At 43.6% G+C, this 21,328-nt stretch overlaps 1 protein-coding gene across 2 annotated transcripts in view; it reads left to right on the top strand.

The window, feature by feature from the left end:
• Nucleotides 1-21,328, top strand: part of GPR174 (G protein-coupled receptor 174) — a 43,368-nt gene that overhangs the window by 9,491 nt on the left and 12,549 nt on the right. The window contains exon 1 of one of the 2 annotated variants that reach the window (XM_033946596.1): nucleotides 11,665-11,734. The exons of the other annotated variant lie outside the window; for it this stretch is intronic. The gene's annotated coding sequence lies outside the window, so the exon portion shown is untranslated. Of the gene's footprint in view, nucleotides 1-11,664; nucleotides 11,735-21,328 lie in introns of those variants that run through there. 2 annotated transcript variants of the gene reach the window in all.

Raw genomic sequence — 21,328 nt, forward strand, 5'->3', positions numbered from 1 at the left:
GTCCTTCTTTTGCATCTTAGTAAAATTCTGTTTTCTGCATGACTAACATGGCTCCTTGAATTCCCTACTCAAGGAATAATAAGATTAGCTCTGTTTATTGCTGCGTCTGTGGTTTTGTTTAGTATCGATCTTTCATTAGAAAACAAGCATCAGAGAAGTGGAGACAGATTTTAAACTGTGGTTCTAGAGAAAATGTACTTTGAAAGTCACCTTTATAAATAATGAATATTATACTTGAAAAGTAAGAGAGGCTATAACTGAGTTTGAGAAAAGGCCATTTGATCTAGCTGAAATAAAAAAAAAAAAAAAAAAGATAGCAGGATATTAAAACCTGTTTTACTACAGGAAATGAAAATCAAGACAGTTTTCAGACCTGAAAACTGTCCCTTTTTGGCTTAGCTATAAATAATGCTATTAACAGTGCCTGTTTCTTTCAAAGTAATAAACACTGCAAATGGCACAACATTCTTTAAGGGCTCCTTTTACTAAGGTGCGCTAGCGTTTTTAATGCACGCAGGATATTACTGCGTGCTACACCGCACGCTACATGGCTTAAACTAACGCCAGCTCAATGCATTAAGGTCTAGTGTTAAGATCTGGTGTTAAGGTCTAGCGCGTGCGGCAATTCAGCGCGTGCTATTCCACGCGTTAATGCCCTAACGCACCTTAGTAAAAGGAGCCCTAAGCGGAATAGAATTATATCATTTAGGGGTCCTTTTATTAAGGCGTGCTAACCGATTTAGTGCACACTAATGATGAGCGTGCACTAAGGGCTCCTTTTACTAAGCTGCGACAGCGGTTTTAGCGCACGCGCTAGACCTTAACGCCAGCATTGAGCTGGCATTAGTTCTAGCCACGTAGCGCGCGCTAAAATCCTGCGTGCGCTAGAAACGCTATCACAGCTTAGTAAAAGGAGCACTAAATGCTAAGGCGCCCATAGAATATAATGGATGCCTTAGCATTTAGGGCGCGCTAATCTTTAGCATGCGCTAAATCGGTTAGCGCACCTTAATAAAAGGATCCCTTAATTATGAGCTACTGAGAGGGCGTTTTTTCCCCATTTAGAGGCAGTTTTATAAAGAAAATGCCAACAAATGTAGGTACTAGAAACACCACAAATAATCAGAATACCGGCATATACTATATGTGTGTATGTGTATAAATGTCAGTATTCCAGATATGCATTCTTCCATAAGATGTGCCTAAATACAATCGCATGTCGTTTAAAGGTGAACATATACATGGATGGAGGTTGAGCAGAGCATGGGTGGAGCACACAAATACGCATATAAATTATAGAATACTATAAATTAAATGAGTTTTCCAACAATCAAGATGAGAGCATTTATGTTATGAGGGGCATAATCCAAACTTTAAAACGTCCAAAAACCTGCCTAAGTCAGCACTTGGAGGTCCTAACAGCAGGAATGTCCAAATGGCGATAATCAAAACAAACTTTCTGGAGGTTCAGCAGCACTTCTAAGCTGCTGTGCATCCAGAGCTCAAAGGAGTGTGTTGGGAGGTGTGTTATGGGCGGGAATCGGGCGGGCTTCCACATGGACGGCCTGAAGCAATAACCAAAGTTTTTCCAGGACATCCTAGGCGGAATTTAATGCTGGGACTTAGACCAAAGTAAAACAGGTCTAAGTGCCCTAAAGGTGACCAAACTGACAAGATAATCACTGGAGGGTTTAAAGCATGACCCCCTTACTCCCCCCATGATCACGACCCCTTCCCACCACCCAGAGTTGAGGGGGAGGAAACAACACATTGAGGGCTTGCTACCAGCTGATTGTGGCAGAGAAATCCTTATCAGATGAGCCAGTTTTGGGGACTCCTGCCATTTTGAGCCAATCAGAGCAGTGCCATTCAGGGGTGCCTGATGTTGGTTGTGTCAGGTGATGTGGGGGTGGGGCTTTGCCTCATGTCAGGTGGTGCCAGGTAATGTGGGGGGTGTTGCCTCATGTCAGGGGTGTCAGGTGAAGTGGGGTGGGGGATCCAGGAATGTTGAGGGAAGAGAGAGGGATGTTAAGGGGGGGACCGGGGATATCAGGGGGAAGGGTGTGGGGCTTCAGCTGATCCTGGCAGGGGGAATCCCCATCAGCTTAGCTGGCAGGAATCCACGAAACTGGCTCAGCTGATGGAGATTCCCCTGCCAATATCAGACAAGGTAGTTGGGTACATTTACAAGACTTGCTTTTGTGCATTTTTCAGATGGAAGTTTTTATTTCTGAAAATGTCCAAAAAAGGTAGACGTCCAAAGGCCCAAAAAAGATCTACATAGGTCTGGAAACTTTGAAAATGGACATTTTTTCTACTGGATTTGTGGACATCATGCCCAAAACGTCCAACCTCGGACTTAGACGACCTATTGATAATGCCCCTCCACGTAACACATATGTGAGCATATATCTGATTACACTACAGTAGTACTCTATAATGCAATAGCATAGCCTCTGCTTTCATGGCAGGTGGGGATGCCAAGCCCCAACAGTTGATCACTTCTCCAACCTTGTCACACACTGTTACTAAGGTTTGATGCACCACTTCCAGTATTGAAGATCCCTGCCTTTCCATCGGATGATGCTTGACAGCAGCCTTCACTGTATTTTTTTTTTAATCACACCTCATCTATGAACTCAATATGTGATTAGTCTAGTGAAGTTTTGCGCATAGACTACTGAGAGCTCAAATGTCCTTTCTCCCAAGAGTTTTATGATTATGTAAAAAATCTTGCACCGTTTCATTTGCAGGAAAATGCTTCTTGAACCAATTAAATTACAGGCTTAATTTAGAAACTAATTGTAGAGATAAATTATGAGTATTGTTTTGTTTCCTGAAAACCAGATCACATGGCATCTGTGTTGTTGTCTGATAATGAAACAAAATTGTGACTAACATCGTTTGGTTCCTGCAGCTGCAGACTGCCGTGTCCCTTTGGAGCGCTCGCTGGAAACCCAAAGAAAGTGAACTCTAAAGCAAAACTGGTTATTTGCTTCATGGTGGTTAGTGGTTAGTAAAAGGGAATATCTGTTCATAATAACCGTCTGAAATATCAGTCACCAGCACAAAGCCAAATGTTAGGAGGTGATGTAAAAATGGTCATGAATCATTGAGAGTGCAAGTACTTGCACTCTCAATGATTCAACTACTTGCTCGTAGGCATATTGTGAGACTAACATCAAATGATAGACTCGGGGATGAAACAACACGAAGGAGCTGGATAAAATGCGTAAGGAGGAGAAGGAAGGGAGAATGAGGAGACCTTTGGTGAATGCAGAGGAGCAAAGCTGACTAAAAATCAAAAAGAGAAAAGTCTGCTTTGCTTCCAAGAGGTCAGCATGAACTGACATAGAATGGAAAGAAAAAAACATTCAATCCTAACTGAAAGCATAAAACCATTTCCAATTTTTTTTGTACTTCTTTGTTGCTCTACCCTTTGTCTGTTATGTTTTGTTTCCTCCTGTCTTTTCATTTTTCAAGTTCTCGTGTTTCTTTCTTTTTTTGCTTTTCTTCGTTAGTCTCTGTGTAAACTTTCTATTTCTGCCTGGATCCATAAATCATTTATTCTATTTCTCTTTCATTCCTTCTGTCCAGGTTCATTTTCTTCCTTTTATTTAATTAATTTGTTCTCTATCCCGTTTTTCCCAAAGAGCTCAGAACGGGTTACAGGATAAACATACGTAACATACAGTGAACAGGTTACGATCTGCACTGGATTTATCCTAATTTGACACATACTACAGTACTCCCCCAATATTCACGGTTCCAGAAACCCCCGCGAATGTTGAAAAACCACAAATACGGTTTTTAGCGGGGGAGACAGGAGAGGGCAGCCGGAGCGCCGTCGAGTGAAGGAAATCACTCGTGGTATGCTCCGACCACCTCTTCCTGTACTAAAGTCTGGCCTCACCAATCAGGAGCTGCGTGTCAAAGTAGCTTCTGATTGTTGAGGCCCGACTTTAGTGCAGGAAGAGGCGGTCGGAGCATACCGCGAGTGATTTCCTTCACTCGCCGGCGCTCCGGCTGCCCTCTCCTGCCCGGTCATTCGCAGTCGGAAAATACCGTGAATGACTAGGACTGAAAATCGCCGACCGCGAATGACTGGGGGAGCACTGTATTACTACTGCTATCCATTCAGTTTTATCCGACCCTTGCATACTCTGTAGGCCAGTCCTCGCCATGCTTCCCTGTTTTTCCACAGCTTCTTTCACATACTAGGGATCTAATGTCAAATTTAAAATAATTCCTTTCCTTTCTCCATCCTGTATCTTCTCCAGTTCCTTATTTTCTCTTCTGTCACCTATTATTTTTGGTGCAGGTTCTTTTTTTAACACATCATTCTAATCCTAACTTTTTTCTTCCCATTTTAACTTTTCTCTATTTTACTCTCTCACGTTATCTTTCTTTCTCTTTAATTACATGGCTCAGATATGTTTAAGCATCTCTGCATTGCTCTTCATTTGTCACAGGAACAAAAATTTCTTCTTACTTGGCAGGGGGACAAGCTCTGCCCCCGACTCTGTCCCCAGCTCCCACCCTGATTTAAACATAGTTTTATGTGCATGATATAGGGAACTATTATACAACAGGGCATCTCCATTTAGGTGCCTCAGTGCTACACAGGGAGCACCTATTCTGTAATTGCATCTGTATAACTCGATTTCATTACAGAATATGTTTCTTTATTAAGCTACTAATATACTGCCCTTTGCAATATCATCAAGGAGGTTTTTACATTCAGGTACTCTAAATATTTTTCCCCTATTTGTCCCAGTGGGCTCACAATCTACCTACAGTACCTGGGGCAACAGAGGATTAAGTAACTTGCCCAGGGTCACAGCGAGTGACAAGGGATCAAACCTATAACCTCAGGATGCTGAGGCATAAACCCACATTGGCATTCCAAACTATAGGAGCAACCATTTACACCAAGTCAATGGTAGGTCTAAATGGGCACACTTAAATGTGCCATGTGATACACATAAATAATAGTTTTCTATACATTATATGCCCATCCTATGCTTTCTAGTTACATGTTACCTACATGTTATCTTATAGAACAACCCATGGTGTATTTATGCACAGAAGTGCTACTTTTCTTTGCACTTAGCACACAAGGTGCATGTAATTGTACACACCCAGGTAAGGACTTGCCATTATACAGGGTCGAGTCACATTAATATGACCACCTGTTAATATCCAGCATAACTGCCTCTGGCAGCACAGACAGCAGCCAGATGCCATGGGAGTGATTCAATATGATCCTTGGTAGTTGCTAGAGGTATCTGAAGTTATGCCGACTGCAGTGCATCCGACAGTTGCTGATGGATGCGTGGTGGTGGATCCAGTTGTTGAACATATCGATTGAGGTAGTCCCAAATGTGCTTCATTGGATTAAGGTCTGGGGATCGTGCTCTGCAAACAATTGAGGCGTATGACATGTTGCATTGTCCTGTTGAAAGATCCCATCATTCATAGGAAAGACCGTCAACATGTACAGGGCATTTGATCAGAAAGGATGGAGAGATAACCATCTCGAATGAGAATGCCTTCCAGAGTTTTCAAGGGACCCAGACCATACCAAGAAATCATTCATCAGACCATAATGCTACCACTACCAGCTTGAGTGCATCCAATAATTGTTGTTGGGTGTTTGTTCTCGGCAGTTTCATGCCTGACACATCAACGTCCATCTATTCAATGGAGCTCAAAACATGACTCATCAGAGAGGACAACCCTCTGCCAGTTGGTGCAAGTCCAATGTTGGTACTCCTGTGCAAATTGCAGCCATTTTTTGTGAACTCTTATGAGCATGGGTGCAGTCACCAGCTATCTACTCCGGAGCCCTATTCACAAAAGGGTTCGCTGCACAGTCATTTTGGACATACATCTGGAAGCCCCCTGGTTCGTTTGGATGGTGAGTTGCTCTACAGTAGCATGCAGATCGACCTGTACCAACCTGTTGCATTGATGGCTCGTGCTGCTCCACACCTTTTATATCCAGGTAGTCTACATATGGCACGTGCATTTGTTCATTGGCTGTGCGTCCAAGACTTCAGAGACAGGCAGTAATCATAATAATGTGACTCAACCATGTAGAACATAAGTATCAGTTCTTTCATCCTTGTCCCATCCCAACTCCACCCCATCCCCACAACATGACCTATCTTCAATCTCCCAACCCAGCTCCCTTCTCCTACCTTCCTCCTTCTCAACCTCCAACCCTTTTATCGCAAAGCCAGTATGAGATCCCTTTCCCATCCCTTAGCTCCTGTCCTTTCTTCTGTTCCCAATCCCTATGCTAGATCCAGAGCTGCCAAGGGGGTCAATCTGCTCAGTGGGAGATTTGGGGTCTACTTTCAACCTGCTCCCAACTTGTCCCTCTTCACCCATTGCTCCTCTCATCCCTGCACATTGCTCCACCCAGCACCGCCCATTTCTCTGCCTCTGGCACAGCTGATTGATGGCCAGAGGCAAAAGAGTGGCTCTCCCTGTCCAGCAGCAGCAGGAAATGTTTCATAAAACATCATCTCCTGCTGTCGCCTGATTAGCCACTCAGAAAGAAATTACAGCTGACCCGCAGAAGTGTGGGAAAATACTTGTAAAAGAGGGTGTCTTGCTGAAAGCTGGAGACTTGGCAAGTCTGTAGATCTGAGCACCCTTCGGCACCAGCCCCCAACATCTGCCCGTATTTGCCCCCCTTTTGTATATTCCAAGCTTTACATCAGCCTTAGCCCCAGCCTTTCTGGCTGACACATGGAGTTAGCATATGGCTCCAGAAAAAGGAGGATGGATTGAGACATCCAGGTTTTACTTCCATTGCTTTCAATAGAAGTAAAGCCCAGATGTCACTATCTGTCCTCCTTGCTTCCATTGCTTTCAGTAGAAGTAAAAGCCGGATGTCTCAATCCATTCTCTTTTTTCTGTAGCCATATGGTAACCCTAGACACATCTCCAAACCCCAACTCCCATCTCCTACCTGCTCCCTTCCTAGCCCTGGCTTCCAACCCCCTTTTCACATTCCCAGCATCAGCTCCCCTTCTCCCACCTGCCTGGCAGCTTTAAATCCACTGCAGATCAAAAACTTTGTTTCTTCACTCATATGCTTTGTCTGTCTTCTGTCAGCTCTGGCCACCTGCACCACACAGAAGTTGTAAGCAGACTGCAATTACTTCCTGTATAACACAAAAAAACAGGAAGTAGTTACTGCCTGGTTTTAGCAGCTATGCTGTGCCAGCAGAGGACAAACAGAGCAGATGGAGCAAAGAAAAAGCTCCCTGCTCTGTAGAGCAGGGGTGCCCAACGCGTCGATCGCGATCGACCAGTAGCTCAGGAAGGCAACTCGAGTCGATCGCACTCGTGTTGCCGTCCTGATCTACGGGCCGATCAGCCTTCCTCTCCAGTGTTCTCCCTAGGGCCTTTTAGCTGGGCGGTCCGCCCAGCTGTCATCTGCCGCTGCTGAACATTAAAAAAAAAAACCCAAAAAAACGGCTTGAAGATTTCAGCCCCTAGCGAACTTATGCTCCGGGCTCTAACGTGTACGTGCAGGCTTCTCTTCTCTTCCCTCCGAAACCGGAAGTTATGTCCGGGGAGGGGGGGAGAGAAGGGAAGCCTGCACGCACATGTTGAGAGCCCTGAAGCAAGCGTTCGCTACGGGCTAATGCGGGAGACAGGTTAGTGAAGCATTTGTTCTTGTTCCTGCCGGGTCCTGCCTACTTTCTGTTTCCGCGAAGGCAGGACCCGGCAGCATTTCCCCCAATAGGTTGATCACGATTTTGGGCTGATCAGCCTTCCTCTTCCCGACGGTAGAATTGACGTCGGGGAGAGGAATGCTGGTTGGCCGAACCAGGGAGAGCTTGGGGCCTGTTATTGGTGGCGTTTGAGTCTTGGTCCCCGATGGCAATGGCAGTGGCAGTGGCTTGGGGGAGGGCATGGAGGAAGAAAGAAAAAGGGCAGGCAGGGAGACAGAAGGAAAGAAGAGAAACAGAAAAAAATGAAAGGGAGGCAGAGAGAAAGAAAGGGCAGGGAAGAGGAAGGAAAAGTTGGGGGGAAGGAATGAGGTCTGGAGGAGAAGAAGCATACAGGCTAAAAGAAGGGAAGAAAGATTGTATGCACAGTCAGAAGAAGAAAGTGCAGCCAGAGACTCATGAAATCACCAGACAAGGTAGGGAAAATAATTTTATTTTAAATTTAGTGATCAAAATGTGTCTGAATTTATATCTGCTGTCTATATTTTACACTAAGTTCCCCTTTTACTAAACCGCAATAGAGGTTTTTAGCGCAGGGAGCCTATGAGTGTCGAGAGCAGCGCTGGGCATTCAGCGCAGCTCCCTGCGCTTAAAAACTGCTATCGTGGTTTAGTAAAAAGGGAGGGGGGTATATTTGTCTATTTTTGTATGGTTGTTACTGAGGTGATAGTGCTTAGAGTCATCTGCTTTGACCTCTTTGAAAAACCCTGGAATAGGAATGATGATTAACATTTTCTATGCATACAGTGTGCTTTGTGGTTTTTTTTTATTTTATTGTTGGTAGATCATTTTGACTTGGTCATTTAAAAAGTAGCTCGCAAGCCCAAAAAGTGTGGGCACCCCTGCTGTAGAGGATTTCGAGATGCAGAGTAAGTAAGAGAAGAGAAGGGGAAAACTGGTACAAAATTTGGTGGGGCCAGGGCCTATGTGGGCCCTTATTCTTACAGCCTGCTCAAGATTTACTCCACTGAACTAAAGAGTAGAAATCACAGATCAATGGCTACTTAATAGAAATGTCACTGCTCTGACTTAGGTTTGGCTTCTTGTCTGTATAAAGTAGGATTACCAGATGTTCGGATTTACTTCTTTTTAGAGGTCTGTCCAGGCATCCGGATGGCTTTTCAAAACCCAGAACTTTGTCCGGGTTTTGAAAAGCATTGAGATCGGGGCCACATCTGGAAGGCATCAGCCATGCGTGACATCACACATGTGACATCCACACATATGCAGTTGCCCTCCAGATGCGGCCCCGAAGAGACGAGGTTTGTGTGGGGCCGGGGTTGTGGGCGGAACGAAGCAGAGCTGTGGGTGGAATGGGGCGGGGCCACGTGTCCTCTTTTTTTTTTTTTTTAGGTAAAATCTGGTAACCCTAGTAAAATGGCAAGTTAGCTAATAGGTTTGGGTTGATACAGACCATTCTAAACAGTGATATAGCTACAAGGGGGAAGATCTTTGTGAGCCTGGGTCCCCCAATTTGGGTTCAGACCCCCCCATAATCTAGAGCAGGGCTGCCCAAGTCCGGTCCTTGAGATCTACTGGCAGGCCAGGTTTTCTGGATATCCGCAATGAACATGCATAAGGGAGATTTGCATACCAAGAAGGCAGTGCAGGCAAATCTCTCTCATGCATATTCATTGCGGATATCCAGAAAACCTGGCCTGCCAGTAGATCTCGAGGACCGGAATTGGGCAGCCCTGATCTAGACAGTTAGCAGCATTTTTCCTGGTCTGCCGTTGCTGCTCTGCTACCCCTGCATATTTATTTGCACATGCAACTCTGATGCACGCACTAAGTTGGGTGCAGAAATTTGGGCATGATATATAGTGTAGAATCCAGTTTGATTCTTTGCTAGACCAATGTTATGCAAGATCTTCAAACATTCATTTATGGAAGAATCCGCTAGTTGATATTAACGGAGAAAGCAATATGTTGGTTGAAGTAGCAGAGACTGGATAGAGACAATAAGAGATCTTTTTTAAAAAATGTTTTATTCATTTTTAAATCAAATACATAGCGCAACAGATGAACAATCAAGTAAAATAACAAACTACACTCTATTCCCACAAATAATATACAGCTATTAATCCCTCCCCCCACCTCTCCTCCTGGATGTGTATAATCTTTCATGAATCAAAGGGAGATAATATTAATACTTCATAACTTACTATATTTTGTTAAAGGGCCCAAATTTCCTTGAATTTTCTCTGATATCCCCTCTGCATAGAATGAATGTTTTCATACTTATAAATCTGACACAAGGTCTCCCACCAGAAACTATAATTTAAATTATCCCAACTTTTCCAATTTTTCATTATCAACTGCATGGCTACTCCTGTCATAATGAGGAACAATTTATTTTGATTTGCATTAATTGGTTTTGTGGGTAATAATATTGTTCCAAACAATATTATATCATATGATAGTGATAATGGAACTTCCAATATCGTAATAATTTGACCCCAAATGGGTTTCCAGAATTTGAGTATCAAGGGACAATAATGTAGCAAATGATCCAGTGTCCCTATATATTTTATCTCCCAATGTGACATGGTAGAGAGAGGAAACAACAAAAATTTGAATGGTACTATATTAATAAAATAAACAAATAACAAAAACCATTCACAAAACTAAAAAAAGAGACACCGATTCCAAAATAATTTGTTAAAATTTACTGTAAACCTTAAATCTAGTTATTTAGAATATTACAATTATTAATTAATTATTATGGGGAAATGCCTCAGACTTAGGAGTAGATCTTTCCAACTGGAACTATTCAAGAGAAGAATGAATTAATCTCTTGCCTCCTTATGACATCACAGGCTAATTTTCCCACCTCCCTACCAAAATATTTATTTTATTACTTTAATTAATTAAATAACATAACTTTTAATCTAATATTAATTAATTTAGTAGAGAATCAACATATAACTTATAATCTATTTTATAAATTACTTAAATTTAATTAAATTTACTTTAATTTAAAATTTAAAAATTTAATTAAAGAATCAGCGGAGATGTTGGACTAAGGATGTACCACCCATTTGGGCAGCAGCAGATGGGCAGTGTTAGAGGCGGAGGATCGCATTTGATGCGACAGCGGTGACAACATTGGATTTATACTGCGCAGAAGGCCTGGCAATCTACTTCTGTATTTTGCCACGAAAACTTGATATCAAGTCACTAAGGATTCAAACACGAGTCGATGGGACCTAACAGCAGGAGGAGGAGGAAGATGTGCTGAAAAGTTCTCTACCCAACCAACCAACTTCCTAAATTCTGAGTGTTATTTTGCTACTGTAGTTGAAAAGGATGTTATTATCTTACAGGATTTCATTAAGGGCCAATTTGCAGAAAGGAAATTCTATGTTTTTTGACGTTGTTTCAGATCATTGATTGAACCATATCCACGTCATTCTCCTCTTGGTTGGGCTGAGAACTTTTCAGCACCCCCTGGTACTAGTAGTAAGTCATTTCTAAACACTGTATAATCAAGCCAGAAGCAGGAGAACAGACAGTGCCCTGTGAATACAATCCCTAAACACATATATGCTTGTGATGCACCAACGTGTATCTTTATAATACAGTTCATCTGAAATGCTAATGCAATCTCTTACAGCCAAACAATGCATGATTAGAAGAAAGTGGTCTGTAAATGGAAAAACAGTGCGGTGTCTGTGTGTTAGCTTTCATGCCTATAGCCTACCATTAATCCTTTGAACTGGAGGTTGTCAGCCTGTTTGCAGCTGTGGCTGCCTACTGCAAAAAGGAAACAGGGACTTGTGCAGATCATGAGTTGTTTTCATATTCTGTGCCGAAGCGAAGTTGCATTTTTACTCTTCTGGGTGTAGCCTAGAATCGGCGCATACTACTCTGCTGGTAGGTGGTGGTTTGTTTTTTTTTTCTTCTTCTCCCAATAAAGACCAGCAATCAGACTGCAGGCAGCAGTGGTTCGTAAAGAAAAAAACATAGGAGACACTGAACAGGTAAGATCTATTCTTACTGTTTGGATGTTAATTTACTTCTGACTTTACTTAGCACATTATTACACTGGCCGCTCTGCAATTCAATTATCATTGCTGTCAGCTTTCTAACGCCTCTCTTCAGTTTGGCAAAACAATTTTAAGATCCGTATAATAAATTAAGGCAGTTAAATGACTTGATCATGGGGGTTTTTTGTGGTTTTTTGTTTTTTTTTTTAACAAAACAGCATTGATTGGTCCGCGACTGTTTCCAAACACATAATCAATTCAGAAAACTTTCTACAAAACGTTATCTATGTCTCAAGTTCTTTAATAATCTACTCATTTTCTACAGCCCTAATAATATCAGCATTAGCTGACGCTGCACAGATTCTAAATTAAAGGGGGGAAATGGGGGAAAGGGGGGAAGGGAGGTGGGGGGGTTGTAGGGGAATGGATATGGGTCAAATGGAAATATATTTTGGAGGAATTATAGAAATATGTATGAAAATATCATAATTGTGAATCTGTGTGAAATGAACTTTATTTGTATTATATTATATGTAATTATTTCCTTCAATAAAATGTTATAAATTAAAGCAGAGAATTTAAACTCCATCACTGATTAAACACTGCAGTTATGGCAAAATGCTGTCTCCATTCCGGTTAATGAATAATGCCTCAAACAGTCTGACTTGACAGCACAGAAAATGTAAAGTTGAAATGTTTTCCTTCAACCTAAGTCAAGAAAAGCCCTGACAACAACGCAGATGGAGCAATTTCTGTGAAGCTGCAACGTTATTTCTGTTTATTCAGAAAATGAAATCCAAGAGATAGCAAGATGTGGTTTCTGATTTCAAAGCTGCTTTCATAGATATGATTTAGCCTGTGAAAATAAAAGAAACAGTCCATCAGTACTCTGACAGGAGAGTTAAATGGTGACGTTTTATTGTGATGTCCTTGAGAATAACGCTTTTTCACTAGTATATCTGTTTAGACAAAGGAAAGCAAAGTGGAGCCTGCAGAGTGCTTTACGGAGGATTGAGCATGTTTAAAATGAGTTTTCTATACCATTCTCCCACGGAGCTCAGAACGGTTTATATGAACTTAGGCAGGCACTTAAGCTTCCCCCCATCCAATCTGTCTCAGTGGGCTCACAATCTGTCTAATGTACCTGGGGCAATGGGAGGATTAAGTGACTTACCCATGGTCACAAGGAGCAGCATGGGCTTGAACCCACAACTGCAAACAAACAAAGCAAGGCAAATGAGATGTCATAAATCAACCCAACAGTTACTTTATGAATACAAATCTTAAAAAAGACAGAAAAGTCTATGGTTTACCAGTGTTTCTGAGAAAGTTACAAGTCTGTAATTGAGGACCTGTCTTTATAAGAAAGGTCTTCTAAAGTGTTCCAACTAGGATCCCAGTTTCGGCATCAGAGGATGCCTTCTTCAGGGGATTGTGAGATCACTGTTAACGACAGAATGGATTGAATACCGTATTTTCACGCATATAACGCGTGCGTTATACACGATTTTACAAACCGTGCATAACCATGCGCGTTATATGCGTGAGCGCATTGTACAAATTTTTTTTTACATAGTTCCCCCCGACGTCCGATTCATTACCCCAAAGGACCGCTCGCACCCCCACCCAAAGGACCACTCACACCCCCACAGCCTCCCCCCCCCTCCCACATGGAGAAGCTGCCTACCGTTGTTTCCAGATGCCAGTGAGCCCAGCTGCTTCCTCTGCCAGCGGTCCTGCCCCTTCTCTGAGCCTTGCGCTGCACTGCTTCCTCTTTCGGCGGTCCCGCCCTTTCTCTGACATCAGGGGTGATGAGGCATTATTCATGACATCAGAGAAAGGGCGGGACCGCCGGAAGAGGAAGCAGCATAGCGCAGGGCTCAGAGAAGGGGCGGGACCGCCGGCAGAGGAAGCAGCTGGGCTCACTGGCATCCGGAAACAACGGTAGGCAGCTTCTCCATGTGGGAGGGGGAAGGGGGGAGGCTGTGGGGGAGCAAGCGGTCCTTCGGGTGGGGGTGCGAGCGGTCCTTCGGAAAGGAGAGTCGGGGCGGGCGAAAGGAGAGTCGGGGCGGCGAACGGAGAGTCGGGGCGGCGAGAGGAGAGTCGGGGTGGCATACACGGTATACGCGTGTGCGTGCTATAGTAAAATTTTTTTACATAAATTTCTGTTCCCTGCGCGCTATACCCGTGTGCGCGTTTTACACGGGTGCGCGGTATATGGGTGAAAATATGGTAATCTTGTAAATGTAACAGTGGCTCAGCCGGTATGGGACGGTGTTTTCCACAGTAAAAATCATGCCAAAAGGCTGAGCCGCTGCTACATTTACAAGATTATTCAATCCTTTCTGTCGTTAACAGTGATCTCACAATCCCCTGAAGAAGGCATCCTCTGATGCCGAAACTGGGATCCTAGTTGGGACACTTTAGAAGACCTTTCTTATAAAGACAGGTCATCAATTACAGACTTGTAACTTTCACAGAAATACTGGTAAACCATAGACCTTTCTGTCTTTTTAAGATTTGTATTCATAAAGTAAATGTTGGGTTAATTTATGACATCTCATTTGCCTCGTTTTGTTTGTGTGCATTTGTATATTTTGAGACAATTTCTTCTTTCTTTACCTGCTTCTTTACCAGATTTGCTGGAACCCTCAACCTCAGGGGTTCAGGGGTGTCAAAGTCCCTCCTCGAGGGCCACAATCCGTCGTGTTTTCAAGATTTCCACAATGAATATGCATGAGATCTATTTGCATGCACTGCTTTCATTGTAAGCTAATTGAGCTCGTGCATATTCATTGGGGAAATCCTGAAAACACGACTGGATTGCGGCCCTCGAAGAGGGACTTTGACACCCCTGCTCTAGTTTATACCTTATGTGGACTATACCAGCTAAACAAAGAGAGGGTAGTGGGATTGGAGTTAGACTTTAGAGAAAATTCTTAGAGGAGCATAATCGAAAGGGATGTCTAAGTCCGTTTACGTCCATCTCGCAAGTCTTCCAAAGTAAAAAACAACTTAAGACACATTTTCAAAAAATACATCCAACTTTTATTTCATTTCGAAAATCGTCTAAGTATACTTCCTGCCGATCTGATCGTCCAAGCTGCTAAATCATCCATCTTTATACCACATTTTTGTCCAACTTTCCATCCAAGTCCAAAACGCCAGAACAAGCCCTGTTGGACGTGGGAGGGGTCTGCAAAGTGATGGACTGCACACCCAGACATGCCACCTAAATAGTGGGGTACCTTACAGGGCACTGCTGTGAACTTCATATAAAAGGTGTCATGTCTTCTCCTCACTACAGCTCCCTTATAGATTACGGTGAGCCCCCCAAACCACCTCCAGAATCCCCTAGACCCACTTATCTATCACCCCAATAGCCCTTATGGCTGCAGGAGCCACTTATATGCCAGTACAAAAGGGTTTTGGGGGTGTATAGGGGAGTGCACAGGTTTAAGTATCAATGCAGTGATTACAGGGGCTTATGGGCATGGGTCTTCCTCTCTATGGGTCCCTAACCCACCCCCAAGATGACTTAAGCTGCCTCTGGGCTGGACGACTAGGCTTTCTTATGCCAGGCAGTCAGGTGATGATGGTCTGGAGGCTGAATTTTAAAGGTGTGATTAATATTTTTATGGGGGGGGGTTGATGATCACCAGGGTAGTGTGTGGGGGTCTGTATTATGTGTTTTCAGTGCTTCTCTGGTGAGTTTAGGTGGGTTTTTGTGACTTAGACCATGTTTTACATGGCTCCCTCCTCTGTCTTGCTGCAGCATTTGCACGTTTATGTGGCCCCAGAATACCATCACTTAATAAATATAGAGGATACTAGCACTTTCACTACTAAGTGTACACTTCTGCACATAAATATACAGAATACCATCGCTTTCTCTACTAAGTGTATACTCCTGCACATAAATATATAGAATACCAGCACTTTCATTTTTAAGTTTACTGTTCATTTGCACATGTAAATGGCAGCATCGTAACTAGCCCCCTCTTTTACAAAGCCGTGCATAAAAAGCCTCGAAGCCCTTTAAATCCTTATGGGTTTCGGGGCACTTATTGCAGTGGCAGCCACTAACATGGGTTTGTAGGTGCTGGGAAAAATTTGCATTACACGCTGTTCTAGAAAGAGCACTCCAGACTGCGCACCTTTTATAAAATAGTGCTTAGAGCGGATTTTCATGCTCGATTTTGGGAGCAAGGACTTCTGAGGGTGGAACAGCAGGGCTGATGAAACCTTTTTAAATAGCTGCATTATCAGAACCAATTATGACTGCTTCCTGAGGAGAAAAGAGAGTGGCATTTTCAAAGTCTCTTTCTTCCTGATTTCCCCTCCCTCCCCTGCTTTCTATAGGCTAGGGGCAAATGAGGCCCATGGAACAGGAACCGGGGGGGTTTTATCATTCATTATTTTTTTATTTTTACAACACACTTCTGCGGTTTCCCACTCCTGTCAAAAGCAAAATAATCTCCAAGAGGCAAAGTGCAACTTATGTTTCACTTCATTGCTCTTCCAGAAATTTATAAACAAACAGTTGGTGACAGGCCGACATCACAGAAAACAGCAGGAAAGCAAGAATTATTGTGTGGGGCTAATTTTAGAATAGACTAGACGTAGGCATGTCGAGCAGAGTTTTATGTACTCAAGCAGGATCTTATAACATTTTGTGTAAGTATATGCATATAAAAGTAGATGCACAGAAACATAAAAGGCAGATCTATAAATTTGTACCTATAGGTACTATAGGTGCCTAATATCCCTTTGATTCTAAACCTATTACAGACTTACTACCACTACTATTTATCATTTCTATAGCACTGAAAGATGTATGCAGCACTGTACATTTAACATATAATAGACAGTCCCTGCTCAGAAGAGCTAACAATCTAATTTGACAGACAGGGTTGGGGAGATTATGGTAGAGGAAATGATACAGCGGGTATTGGTATCTGACAGCAATGAGTGGGAGTTAAGAGTTGAAAGCAGTTTCAAAAAGATGGGCTTTTAGCTTGGGTCTGAATACTGCTAAGGATGGGGCATGACGTATTGATTCAGGCAGCCTGTTCCAGGCATACGGTGCTGCAAGAAAGAAGGGACGGAGTCCGGAGTTGGCAGTGGAAGAGAAGGGTACAGATAAGAGGGGCTTCCTGATGAACAGAGTTCACGGGGAGGAGCATAGGGGGAGATAAGTTAGGAGAGATACTGGGGGGCTTCAGAGTGAATGCACTCACCCACCTATCATGGAAATGACTACCCTAATCACTCTAATTTCTGGACTTATTGACCCAGTCTCTTGATTCTATAATACATCCTTTATCTAAACAGGTCAAGGCAGAATAGAAATACCACATAACATAACATATATATATATTACAAAATATTAGCACATATATAGATAAAAGGTGCCACTAATTAGCACTTTCCCTACAGATATATATTCTCTTTAACATTCACATGGAAGCCATTGTTCCCTCTAAGACAGTGGTCTCAATCTTGAGGCTCAGGGGCCACTTGCGGCCCGCCAGGTACTATTTTGTGTCCTGCGGACTGTACTAGTGCTGCCCGCTCTTTGCAGCGTCCTCCGGCTTCCCTCCTGGCCTCTCGCTCTTACCTTCAGATAATTACTGCAGCCTGCTGAGAGGATTGCCGGTGCTGTAGCGATCCTTGCAGGCTGCCGTCATCCTCAGCAGCATGTTCCCTCTGGCACGATCCTGCCCCTGACGTCAGAGGAGGGGCGGGACCACGGCAGAGGGAACATGCTGCGGAGGCCAATGGCAGCCTGCAAGGAATGCTACAGCATCGGCGATCCTCTCTGCAGGCTGTAGTAATTAGCTGAAACTAAGACCGGGAGGCCAGGGGGAAAGCTGGAGGACGCTGCAAAGGAGGGGGGGAACATGCAGGCCTTCGGGGGGGGGGGGGGGTGAGATTTATAAACTATAAAGAGTTTTATTTCATGCAAAACTGACATTTCTTTAATAGTTCCTATGAATTATCTCACCTGAAGATGAGAAAATTACTTATATGTGCATAATCAGGGCTGGCTCAAGGGACTGGAGCCCTGAGCCATCTTTTGCATTGGCGCCCCCCCCCTCCCCCCACCCCACACACACACAGGGTCAGCTCAAGAGATTACGGTGCCTCAGCCCATGCCTCACTCCACTCTGTTCTCTGGTCAGTTCCCTCCTCCCTCTTCTGATGCTACTGCCTGGTCCCAGGAGGATGAGGCTTTATAGCATCAGTGTCAAGTGTCAGAATAGAGAGCAGGGAAGTGCTGCATGTCTCTCCTCTAATGCTGACACTGGCTCTCCACCCTCACAGCAGCTGGCCTATGAAGCTGCACCCTGCCAGGACAGGGCAGCAGCATCAGAAGAGGAAGGAAGAGGATGGAGGGGGGGGAAAAGTGTTCAAACCACAGGGTAGCTTAAAGTTAGGGCCGGTAATGACATGCACTGATGCCGTGAGCTAGAGCCTCACCTGGTCCATAAGTTAAGCCCTGCCCCCAACCTACAGACTGGTATCTCTCTTCCTTCCCCCCCCCTCTCCAACCTGTGATCCAGTATCGTTCTCCCTCTCTCAGCTCCCCCTCCTGCTTGATCAGGTGAGGCACCAGCTCCAAGCACTGATAATAAAAGGTGCCAAAATTAGGGTTACCAGATTTTCCTTCAGGAAAATCCGGAACCATGATCACACCCCCAGGACCACCGAGTTAAGCCTCTGTCACACCCTGTTCTACCTCCCAGCCCCACCCCAGGCGGCTTCTGCGCATATGCGTGCGCGGCACAATGATGTCATCGCGCTGCATCTGCGCTTGCCCGGATGCCCCTTCCTGACGCGATTTTGCCGGGGAACTTTTCAAAACCCGGACAAAGTGCCGGGTTTTGAAAAGCTGTCCAGGGAAATACGGACATCTGGTAACCCTGGCCAAAATTCCCATAATATCTCTCCCTCCATCACTATGTCCAACATGGATCTCTCTAGAACAGGGATCTCAAAGTCCATTCCTTGAGGGCCGCAATCCAGTCGGGTTTTCAGGATTTCCCCAATGACTATGCATTGAAAGCAGTGCATGCACATAGATCTCATGCGTATTCGTTGGGGAAATCCCGAAAACCCGACCGGATTGCGGCCCTCAAGGAGGGACTTTGAGACTCCTGCATTAGTACAATATGATAGAAGTGTTAGTGGCTAGAACAAACATAGGCAACTCTGGTCCTCAAGGGCCGGAATCCAATCGGGTTTTCAGGATTTCCCCAATGACTATGAATTGAAAGCAGTGCATGCACATAGATCTCATGCGTATTCATTGGGGAAATCCTGAAAACCCGACCGGATTGCGGCCCTCAAGGAATGGACTTTGAGACTCCTGCTCTAGAAGTTTGAAGGCAGACGGATTTTGGCACCCTGAATCATTGGTTCCCTACGCCAGGACTTTCCTGATCCATAGGTCAAGCCAGACCTGTGTATAATCATTTAAAGACCAGAATTTATTCAGGAAATATCAGTTTTCTTAGTGAGATTAAAAAAATAAATAAATAGAAAATCTATTTCAGTATTAGCTAAAAGATGAATCTGTTTGGGTGGGTTGTAATTTAATCCCCATAACATTACAGTTAATATGTCATGCTTAAGAAATGTGTAAAATAAATTATACATCATTTATTTAACAAATAGTTGAATGTGTGCTTTTTTATATACAGTATTTTGCAGTAGTTTCATACATAGACACAGTTGGAATTTCTAGGTGGTTTCTGGTATTCTGTGGAACTCTTTGTCTGTGGTTTGCTTACTCAGTTAAGAAAATTCACAATTCCCAAAGATGTGATTCAGACTGGAGTTTTTATATGACTTATTGATTTTATCGTTCTTTGCTGTTTCCCTTCTCTAATCATAATGACAACATTTTTAAATTTAATTTTATGTTATTTTAACTTGAAAGTCATTTCTGGTTCTTTTAGGATTCCTGTTGCTCAATCAGAACCAGTTCTGGGACAACAACATTGAAATGACACCATATGGCATATTTGGCACTATGAATCTTTATTCTCCCACTTTATATACTCTCCCAATTTATTTTAACCCAGTCATATTAGGGATGGCTTTTGGCTAAGGGTCATATTTCAGGGGCTTCTTCTGGAACACTACAGTAATGGGTTCCATATGTGGTCACTAGGAATCGCTATTGCACAATAACTATGATATCCTCCTCTTTGGAGTGAGTCCTGGTCCCTACTGACTCTAGGAATGGAAGTCTTCAGCCAAGACTGAAACCCAGGTCCTTTGGCATGCATTGAACCACTAGACCAGAGTTTCTCAACTTCTTCAAGCCAAGTACCCCTTAAGTCTAACAAACATCAACCGAGTAACCCCACCCAAGCTCCACTCTAGATCCACTGGATCTCCGCCCCAGACCCCACCTCAATAATAACAATACTAATTGTAATGCAATTTCTTCAATTCATTTTTCATATACACACAATATAATCTTATTAATATATAATTGTAACCACAAAATAAAAAACACCATAAAGCACACTGTACGCAGAGAAAATGTTAATTATCATTTATAGTCATCTTTTTTTTTCAAAGATGTCAAGGCAGATGACTTTAAAATATGCAATGTCACCTCAGTAACAACTATAGAAAAATAGACAAATATAGTGCAAAATATAGGCAGCAGAAATAAATTATTAAAACTGACACATTTTGATCACTGAATTGAAAATAAAATCATTTTTCCTACCTTTGTTATCTGGTGATTTCATGAGTTTCTGGTTGCACTTCCTTATGATTGCATCCAATATTTCTTTCTTTCTGCCTCCTGCATGCTTCCTCTCCTCCGGACTTCATTCTCTTCCCCAACCAACATCTCTCTGTCCATCCATGAATCCAACTTTTCTTCCTCTCTCCTCCACCCCTATTGGCAACATGCCTCCCTCTCTATCTCACTGTCCATCTGTGTTTCTCTCATTCCCTCCCTTGCTGCAAAAGGAGTGGAGAAAGAGAGATCCAGTGTGCATCTCTCCCACCCCCTCTATTGCCATATCCAACATTTCTCCCTCTCTCATCCCCTGGATCATGTGCAGCATTTTTCACTACTCCCTACCAACCTCATGCCCATTTCTCCTTCTATCACCCCTCTCCAGCACCATACCACATCTCTCCCTCTCATCTTTCTATACCCCATGCATCTCTACCTCACTCCTCTCTCTCTCTATGCCCAATTCTCGTTTCTTCCCTTCCCCATGTGCACCATCTCTTTCCCTCTCACTCACACACTCATGCTCAACAATTCTCCCTTTCTATTCCCTCCCTCTTTCCATACTACATCCCAAGTTAGTGCCCCCTTCCTTCCTTCCTTGTGTCCCAAGTTCATGCCCCCCTCCCTGCCTTCCAGCCTTTGTTCCAAAATCGTGCCCCTCCCATGTCCCAATGTGTTCCTTTCCCTCCCCCCTTCTCCTTTTGTCCAAGATCATGTCCCCTCTCTACCTTACTTGCTTGCTCTAGGGCTGCATTCACTTCCTTCAGGGCAGTCCAGCTGGACTGCATCTTCCTGCCTTCAGTGTCACTTGTTGCAGGGAC

The sequence above is a fragment of the Geotrypetes seraphini genome, chromosome 5 (assembly GCF_902459505.1).
Source record: "Geotrypetes seraphini chromosome 5, aGeoSer1.1, whole genome shotgun sequence".
Classification (NCBI taxonomy): domain Eukaryota; kingdom Metazoa; phylum Chordata; class Amphibia; order Gymnophiona; family Dermophiidae; genus Geotrypetes; species Geotrypetes seraphini.